Source organism: Hyaena hyaena, unplaced genomic scaffold (genome assembly GCF_003009895.1).
Source record: "Hyaena hyaena isolate Hyena2069 unplaced genomic scaffold, ASM300989v1 scaffold_522, whole genome shotgun sequence".
In the NCBI taxonomy this organism is placed as follows: Eukaryota; Metazoa; Chordata; class Mammalia; order Carnivora; family Hyaenidae; genus Hyaena; species Hyaena hyaena.
The window spans coordinates 1,068,111-1,078,298 of NW_024081156.1; positions in this window are offsets into that span (position 1 = coordinate 1,068,111).

A 10,188-nucleotide genomic window follows, 5' to 3' on the forward strand; every position below is an offset into this window, starting at 1 on the left:
TTGCTTCCTTTTTAATCCTTTATCAAGTGTTACTTTATTTTATTAAAAATTTTCAAAGTTTATTTATTTATTTTGAGAGAGAGAAAGAGCACGAGTTGGGTAGGGAGTGGGAAAGAGAGAGAGAGAACTCCAATCAGGCTCCACACTGTCCATGCATATCCCAACTCAAGGCTCGAACTCATGAACTATGAGATCATGACCTGAGTCAGATCAAGAGTTGGACACTTAACCAGGCACCCATATCAAGTGTTATTTTAAAATAGAACTCTGTCTTTAGAGATTTTTGATAACAATTTTATCCACAAATGATAGGGACCCTAACATGACTTACAGATTTATTCAACAAATATTGATTAAGCACCTACTGTGAGTGAGGTGTTGTACTAGGTAATCAGGTGTGTCAATGAACAAAACATGCAAAAATTTCTGTCATAGTAAAGTTTGTGGTCTGATGTAGGTGACAGACAATAAAGTTTAGCAAAAAGATAGTAGACGCTGGGAATTGGTGGGAGGGAAGGAGGGGTGGTCACCTTGGAACTGACTGCAGAGCAGATGGCCTTGGTAGTTATTCTTCAAGGAACTTAAAAAGTGGGAGTAGAAAGACAGGTGATAAGATGATGAAGATGTTGGGGTGTTGGGTCATTGAGACTTTCGTTTCTTTATTTCATTGGTTTTTAAATGGGAGATAATAAAATATACTTTGTGCTCAGGGAGTGATCTATAGAGAGATAGAAATGAGAGATGCAAGAAGAGGGGTGACTGAAGCAGTTTTGTCACTTGCGTTACACTGCATCCTGGAGCGAGCCGTTTCAATCATGGGTCTTGGCTTCCCTGGATATTGAAGTAGATCAGTAGTTTTCAAACCATATTTAGGAGTTTTGTAGCCAGTTGGAATTTTATTTTAAAGTAGATGTCTATTCAATTTTAAGAATTATAAGAACAAGACAATATTCCCCTCAATTCTACATATTAGAGCTTATCAATCCTTTTATTTGTATAGCCACATAGCCTTGTTTTTGTGGAGGCCTTGGAATACAGTGTCCTCTGATATTTGAAAATCTTTAAATAAAGTTTTCAGTTTATGTTTTTAAAATATAAAACTGTTACTATTTTATACTACTTATTTGTGTGAGAGATAGTGTTCTCAAAAACAATGAACTAGATGCTGAGGCAAATGTGAGACTATTGTCATTCATAATTCCAAATATCAATATTTTATATTTATCAAATCAGTCTTATCATCTTAATTGTCAATTGTATAAGAGGCTAAACATTAAGGAGCTCTGGGTGGCTCAGTCATTTCAGCATCTGACTCTTGATTTTGGCTCAGGTCATGATCTCTAACAGGCTCTGCACTAAGAGCATGGAGACTGCTTGGGATTCTCTCTTGGCCCCTCCCCAAAATAAATAAATGAACGTTAAAAAAAAAAAAGAGGTTAAATGTTAAAATCAAGACTTTTTCTTGTTTGCTCTTTAAATAAATTTATGGTGAAATACTGTTAAAATCTAATTTATATGTTGGGATTCTATATATGACTTCATTAACAAAATATTTAAAGTCTGAAAGCTGCAAGATAGGATAATTTCTAAAATTCCTTTAAGCTCCATCAAATCTGTAATTCTGTTGACTAAACAATGTAACCTGGATTTATAGGATAATTGCCAACTTCCCACTTCCCTTTGTGGTTGGAGCAAGCTTTTGAGCAAGAAGAAGGAAAAAATCGCTGAGTGTGGAGGAGGGGAAGTTTACCTGAACTTACTGATACCAACTCAGCTCTTCTGGAGGATACGCTAAAGAGTCAAGTGGCCAGCTTTATGTCACTGTTTCCCATAGTGTAGTAGGAAATGGATTCCCCTTACTGGGCCATATCTGTCTCTTGTAAATCACTCTAATTCAGTTGGTCACGTGGAAATAAAGTGACATCCAGGAGCTATTTTGAACTGCACCAAACTGAATTCCGTAATCTAACCCAACCCCTAATTTTCAGACTGTCAGTATGTAAGTATATGCTTTTTGCTTTCTCTGAATTTGCATAAACTCCGGTAATCTTTTTTTTCTTGGTTGATAATAGTGTTTGTGTTAAAATCACACCTTCTTTTGATTTCTTGCATGCATATAGGCTTTTCTCCTGTTTGTGGGCATAAGTGCTTTTATCTCACCCTGCAATCAGTCACAACCCAGGGTGGAGGCAGGGAATGTTTGGTACAATATTTCCTATATAAACAGTTTCACTGTAAAAGGAACAATATGGCTCTAATTTTGATGTATGATCAGTTTAGAAATATGCAAACACATTTGAATATACATCCTGTACATGACAACAGCAATGTGAAATTGGATACACAAAAGGGTCTTTTTTTTTTTTCTGTAGTGATTTCCCCAGCCCTCCCCCAGCTAGATAATATCAGCTTTATTTCCAAGCTTTTAAGTGGAAATGCTTGCTTTGATAGCTTTCCCAAATTGATAAAAATATATATAGTCAAATGGAATTTTTTTTAACGGTCAAGTTATCCCCTGGCACCCACCCTCTCTCTTAGTCTGAATACAAATAAAAGCAGCTTAAATTGAAGAGGGTTTAAAATTTTCCAATGGAGCTGTGAAATAAAATTGGAAGTGACAGTGGTAGACACACAACCCAGGGGCAGTTCAGATGCATTTGTTGTGTGTGACAAAAAAGCACTTGGGTCTTTACGTCCTATTTGACTGTGCCAGGTGGGAAGTGAACCTTTGCCCCTCTGGTTTGGTCACAGACTGCCCAGGTGAGGTTTAGCATTGATCAGGCAGCCTAGTGTTGGTGGGGCCTTTGTTCTTCTAGCTCTTTCCCACCATACAGCTTTGGGGTTGAACAATAGAAACACAGTGACTGTAGTTGTAATTTGGCTACTTATATTTTCTATAGCGAATGAAGATCTTTTCTTAAAAGGTAAAAGTATCACCCATAATCCTATGACCTGAATATCAGAACTATTTATTGTAAATTTACTCGATACCAGAATTTACTAATACCAGCTAAGCCAACTAGATTATTATTAATATTCCTGTTTTTCTGAAATGGAATCCAAGGTTTAGGGAGACTATGTAATTTAGCGAAGATAACATTCAGGAAGAGGCCTAACTGGGATTAAAGCTTGGTTTAGTGGACTCAGGACTTCACTGCTATGCCAACTATCTCTCAGTCCTCATGCACAAGTTTTATTATTTTGTGTTTATTTATTTTACTGTGTTTTTGTCTTTGTCTATAAATATGCACAGTTTTTTCCATGTAAAATTGGAGTGAATACACACAGACTATAATATATTAAAATTGGAATATTTGGGATGTTTAAAAAATTATCTTAAAAGTTTTTGATATTACCTTTACAGTCTTCACTATTATGATTTTTATCTTTTTTTTTTTTTTTGAGACCTAGAGAGTGGGGGGAAGGGGCAGAGGGAGAGAGAGAAGATCTTACACCGGCTCCACACTCAGTACAGAGAGACTGATGTAGGGCTCAGTTACATGACCTCAAGAATATGACCTGAGCTGAAGTCGAGAGTTGGATTCTCAACTGAGCCACCCAGAAGCCCCTGTGATTTGGTTGTTTCTAATGGCTGCATAGTTCATATTAAAAATATATTTACTATGTGCTTTCAAATTATGTTCAGGGCATTTTTAGTATATGCTAGGCATTTTGTCCAGCCCCACCCTCACCTCCCTGCTTAAAAAAAATTGTTACATGTATGGATCATTATCTCCATTTTAGAGATGTGGAGGTTGGGAGTCACAGGATTTATGTAACTGACCCAAGATTTCACATCTGGTCAATGTCTAGGAAGAAATGCCAGGAAAGACTTGATTCCATAACCTCACTCTTTCCAGTCTCCCATAGCCTTCAGAGACATAGTAAACCACAAGGCCCAACACTTGGGGCATGGATAAGTATCATACCCTTTCTGGGCCATAAATGTACTGGGTTGATGGCAGGTGAATGAACACAGTCTCTGCCCAATGAGAGTTTGTGGTGTGGACCACATGCTGGGAGGTGAGCCTCACTGGGCGTTCTGGTGATCAGGATAGCTTCTGGCAGATTTATCCAGGTCCGACTATCTATCAAACAGCATGAGTTTGCAGGGTTGGGGACTTATGTCTCCTGGGGCTCTGGAACAGAAGGACATCAGATGGGGCTAAAGGCATCTTGAGCATTCAACTTCAGTGCTTCGTTTGGGGAGTATGTACACAGATGGGGAGTCCCCCACCCCCACCACCTGACATAGTTTGGAAACCCTTTTTCTGCAAATGCTGAGTCATAGCTATTTTTTCTCTCATTCTTGTCCTTTCCTGGTGTCTTCTATATCTTAAGAATGGTGTCTTCATTTGTTCAGGCTATTACAATAAAAATACCATGGACTGGGGACTGGGTGGTTTAAGATATGTATATAAACAGTTCTAGAAGCTAAGAAGTCCAAGATCAAGTTGCCAGAAGATTCAATCAGGCCTGGTGAGGGCCTGATTCCTGGTTCACAGACAGCCCCCTTCTCACTGTGCCATCACATAGTGGAGTGGGGGGCAGAGACTCAGAGCCAGATTTTGTGTCTCTTTTTATTAAAGACACTAATCTCATTCATAAGGATTCCATCCTCAATAACTAATTATTTCCCAAAGCCCTCACCTCCTAATACCATCACATTAGAGGGTAGGATTTCAACATATGGATTTCGGGTCGGGTGAGGGACGACACAAACATTCAGTCCATAGCAGATAGGGTTTCCTAAAGTGGGTTGTGGGGATCCCTGGTGGTACACTTGAGATAATTTTTAGGGCCACCAGATAAACATTTTATTTTAATCATTATGCACTTATTTTAGTGTATATTAGAAACAAATGTATAGCAGCTCAATAAACAGTGACTTTCACCAAAGCATTTGCTTGGGGGTGAGGCTGAATTAAAGGAAAAAATTGAATCATCTCAAGAACATATGATATCAATAATAAGACAGGTGGTATTAGGATGTGCAGAAATCTTGAAGGTGGTTTGTGAGCAAGGGAGGTTTGGGCAACACTGCTTGGAAGATGCTATTTCTTGCCCTTGCCTCTCTTTCTGCACTGCTGCCCCGTCTGTTACAGCAGTACCAGGCCTTCATGATCTTTACGACTGGGACTCTGCCTCTCTCACCCTTCGAATGCACCCCTTCTCGGCCCCAGTGCATGGAGCAGTGCCCAGCACAGGGTAGGAAGCTCAGCAGGGATACTTAGTTTCTGGGCCCTGAGATAGCAAACAGGCCAACCTGTGGCCTGCCCTCGGGCTTTGACTCCCAGCAGTCAGTTCTGGGCTCCAGGGCCCCTGAAGTCTGATCTTCTATGAAGAGAAGGAAACAAGGGACAGAAATAGAACAAGAAATCTTGAACACAGATAAAAGGCTTTTTGATATTTGCATGAAATATGCTTCTTAAAGAGGAACTATTTTTATAGCATTATCTATAAGAGATTATAGGCAAAAATTAATTTTCTAAGTCTTTATAGTTAAAACAGTCTGTGCACAGAAGGAATTTAAATTCCTCTTTTAATAAAAAACCATGCATTGTCCTGCAGGCAAAGGGCTAGGTTTTTTTTTTTTAATGTGATTATTTTGTGATTTCTGAAGCCAAGAGAAATTTATGAAATGCTGTAAAGACCACTGTGCTTCCCTCACAGCATTCCAGGCTGTGTCTATGCTTCCTCATAAAGGATTATTTGGGGTGGGGGCGGAGGGCAGAAATATTACAATATAGCAATTCAATAAAGTATTATAAAAACCGTAAAATCTAGCAAGGATAGGAACTAAAGCTTTCTAGGTGAAGGAATTAAGAGACAGGCGAGGCAAGACTAAGTGCCTGAGCTAAATGAATAGAAGGCCAATAATTGAGTTTAGGAATAACTGAGGGTTGAACCAAAGGCATTTGAAGTGTTAATTTATTAAATAACCCTTTGCTTTAATGGCTTACAATAAAAAATATTTGTGGTCAGGAAAGTTAGGAGACAGGAAACTGAAGTCTTCTAAACCCATTTCTATGCTTGGAATGAAACCAAATCTTTATCCAATCATAAACCTTATGTGTTTATTTGCAAGGGAGTAGAGAGGGAGAAAGAGAGGGTAGCAGTATTTGATTTCTATTTAAAGTACCTCTTTTTGTCCTGGATTTTGGTCCTAATGGAGTGTCTTCATGTGGCTTAGAGGAGACAGTTGTGCCCCTGCCTCTCTCTGGCCTTGATCCATAGCACTCTCCTCCCCCCCCCCCCCCCCCCCCCCCCCCCCCCCCCCCCCCCCTTGGAAGGNCCCTTGGAGCTGATGTGCATGTATTGGCTCAGTTTCCTGCTTTGGTGAAAATTCACAGGGAAGTAGGGAATGGTTTAATGATCAAAGCTGAACTTGATCTTTATCAAAAGGATCTTTTCCATCCTGGACATCTGAGCCACTTGAAAATAGTTTAGATCCAAGAGAGAGACTACCCAACTGTCCACACAGGCCAGCTTGAAAGGAGACTGGGGCAGATGACCAAACAGGACTTGTCTTTAATACTATGGCCTGAGAACAGCGTGTTTAAGGGCGAGCCTCTGCCCTTAGGCTCCTTTCCAACAGTGGCTGCGTCCTGGTCTAGTCTCAGTAAAGAATTTCATGGGGAAGATCCCCCACCCCACCAAGACCCAGGGCAAAAATATGAATTTCTTATATGGTTGGGTATTACCGAGATCTTTATTTGATGAATGAAGTAAAATGATTGTCTTGGTGTGTACCTACTGAGGAGTGAGACGCTGGGTCCTTGTCAATAGCAGAATAATCATGAGGGAATGACCTAGTCTCTCTAAACCCCTGTCTCCCATCTTTAAAATGGGGTTAATGACAGTTTGCATTTTCATGTTTGTTTATAAACAAACATCTAAGTTCTCCATTCCCAGTCCAGGGCTCAATGTGGTATAATTTTTGCCTTCTTTACAAGCTTTTTTCACAGCGTGGATGTGTAGGAATGTGTATAGGTTTGGTATAAACTCATTCCTTACCCAGTGATATTCTGGGACAAGGTTGGCCAGAGGTGATGTAGGAACTTAACATGTGCAAAATGCTTACTATGTATCGGGCATTTTATGTACAGCATCTCATCTAATTCCTACAAAAACAAAAAGAAAATTTAGGAGACAGAGATTATTGTTCTCACTTTCAGTTAGGGATATTGAGCCTCCATCAGCTCATGTGATATAACCAAGGTGGCACAGCCAAGGACTCGATAGGTTCCAGACCAGGTGGTCCTGTCTCCGGAGCGCAGGCTTTGTTACCTACAGTGGATTAGCTGCAGTGGTAGGGTGGTGGTGCTTGTGGTAGGTAGAGGAGACATTAGAGGGACACTAGAAGTCATTACCCTGAGACATCAAGCACTGCTGAAGTGGCATGAGATTTTCTCTTGATTAGCTCCCAAGAAAGGCACATCATGAGTCAGATCCCTTGACATACAAGGAACATTCAGATTCCCTGATCAGGTTTAGGGGTGGATGCCCTGGAAATTGCAGGGACTGTGTACACGGGGGGGGGAGGGGTGGTAGCTGTTTACTGAGCACCACTACATGCCTGGTTTAGATGCTTTATGAGTACAGCTCCCACTTAACTCTCCCACTAGCCCAACGTGGGAGGTGGGCATCATATCAAATCGAGGCTTACAGGCATTAGGGAGCTTGCAGTGCCAGGACTCAGGGTGGTGTTTTAGTCATTTTGTTCTGATACCTTCAACCAATGTACGATAGAGGCTGTGGAGGGAAAGAGACAGCACAGTGCTCAGGAGGCCTTTGTCACAAGTTTGATATTTTGGGCCAATTGGATTTGCAAACTCCTTTTTTTCTTTTTAATGTTTATTTCCTCATTTAAAAAATTTTTTAATGTTTTTATTTATTTCTGAGAGAGAGAGAGAGAAAGAGAGAGAGAGCGCGCAAGCGTGAGCAGGGGTGGGTCAGAGAGAGAGGAAGACACAGAATTCGAAACAGGTTCTGAGCTGGCTGTCAGCACAGAGCCTGATGAGGGGCTTGAACCCATGAACTGTGAGATCATGACCTGAGCCAAAGTTGGCCACTTAACTGACTGAGCCACCCAGGTGCCCCTCTTTCCTCATTTTGAGAGAGGGGAGAGAGGGGGGCAGAGGGAGGGTGAGAGAGAATCCCAAGCAAGCTCTGCACTGTCAGCCCAGAGCCCCATGTGGGGTTTAAGCTCATGAACCATTTAGATTATGGCCTGAGCTGAAATCAAGAGCTGGAGCCACCCAGGCACACCTGAAAATTCCTGTTAATAGTTATTGGTGTTTTTTTCCCTTTGCTAGAACATAGCACATCAGCCATGGTCCAGGGGACATTTGAGAAACACAGATGTGGGCAGGACTTGGTGACAATCCCCACTGATGGGTAGTGACCGGGCTTGGGAATCTTCATTCCCAGATTGAGCCCTAGCATCACCTCTGTCTAACCGCACACAGGGAGGAAGCTTCCAAATGGTTCTAGGCCAGTTTCCTTTATGAAAAATGGTAATCATAATAATGTTTACCTTGTGGGGTTGTTTTGAAGATTAAATGAGAACATGTTTGTTTGTATAGAAGTAACAAGATAGAGGCAAGATCCAGCCCATGGGTGGCTTGCAAGTTGCTTTGAAATGTTTTAAGTAGTTTCCAACTTTTAGAAATTATGAGACATCACTGAAGTATCTATCTATCTACCTACCTATCTATCTATCTATCTATCAATCATCTATCTTCATCTTTTTCTTCCTCAAGTATGAAATCCATGATGCAGATTTTCTCTAAAAATCAGAAGATCTGGCAGCAAAGGACCTTGGTTCCCATGATGTAACAATCAAATCAAGGTACACACCAGTTGTTGCCTCAGAAAGAGCACGTATGTTCCAGTTTGCCTTAGTCCCCTGCACTCCCTACTGTCTTCTTTGTTTATCTGGCTTCTTTAGACCTTGCAGTGGAGAGTCTGGCACACAGTAGCAGCATTGTGTTTGGCATAGAGTAACGTGCAGAAAGTACCTGCCAGTCTGACTCCAGAACCAGAGGATTTGTCACTCTAGTCTCTGGCCTCACTACTCAAAGTGTGGTCCACAGACCGGCGGTCCCAGTTAGGCAGAACTTCAGGTCCTGCCCTGGGCCTACTAAATCAGTCTTCATTGTACCAAGCTCCCTAGATGATTCACGTGCCCATTAGAATTTGAGAAACACTGTTCCATTGCTTTTATTATTAATTGGACATTTAGACACTCAGCTTTATGGAGTAGGACAGTAGAGTAATTGGGAGACTGGCCTAGGACTTGAGAATGTAATTCAAGTATATGAGCTTCGTGACTTTGACCAAGTCTACTCTGGGCCTCATCATGTTTCTCTGTAAAATGAGAGGACCAAGCAATATTTATACTTTGCATTCTACGAAAACACTTACTAAGAGGATAGCCTTTAGGCAAGGGCTCCTAACACCGTTCTGGGTGCTGAGGCTACACAGTCCAATAGGCAACTCGTGCCCACCCTCTGGGGGCCCCCAATTCAGTATACCAGAGAGACAAACAAATTAACAATTACTGCACTAGGACAAGCATGTGCCCAGGTTGTCCCTCATGCTAATACTCTGTGATCCCCAAATAGCATCTAGGATGCACTAAATCGTCCCCAGCCTCCTGACCCAGGTAAAGGAGCCCCTACGTGTGTCTGAGCATCTCGCTAGCACAAAACATGCTCAGCAAAGAAATGGGCCTGCCATGATGATTGGCCAGCGGCTGGGTGGAGCCCTAGGGGAAAACATATGTTGGACCGACACAGTGAAGAGTGTAGATCTCACAGACCTTTATTTATTAACATTTATCCTGGGGGAGAAGAATGCTTTTTAATTTCATTTAAAAAGTAAAACAAAGTAAGGCCTCTAAGCTACCACTGAATTATACATAGTGCTAATTTGGTTCAATTATTTTGCTCGTTATGGGCAGAAACACAAGTTGCCATTACAGGCTCAAGACTGAGAAATCAAGTCCCAGATTACTTGTGTGAAAATACAAGTGGGATTTAAAAATGTATCAAATAACTAGCTGTCATACCTGATTAATACCACCCGATCTAAGAGAAGTGGCTGTTCCATCTTCTAAAATGTCATTAAAATATCAAAAATAAAGAGTTCACGTAATTAAAGAAACATTATTTTGTTCACACA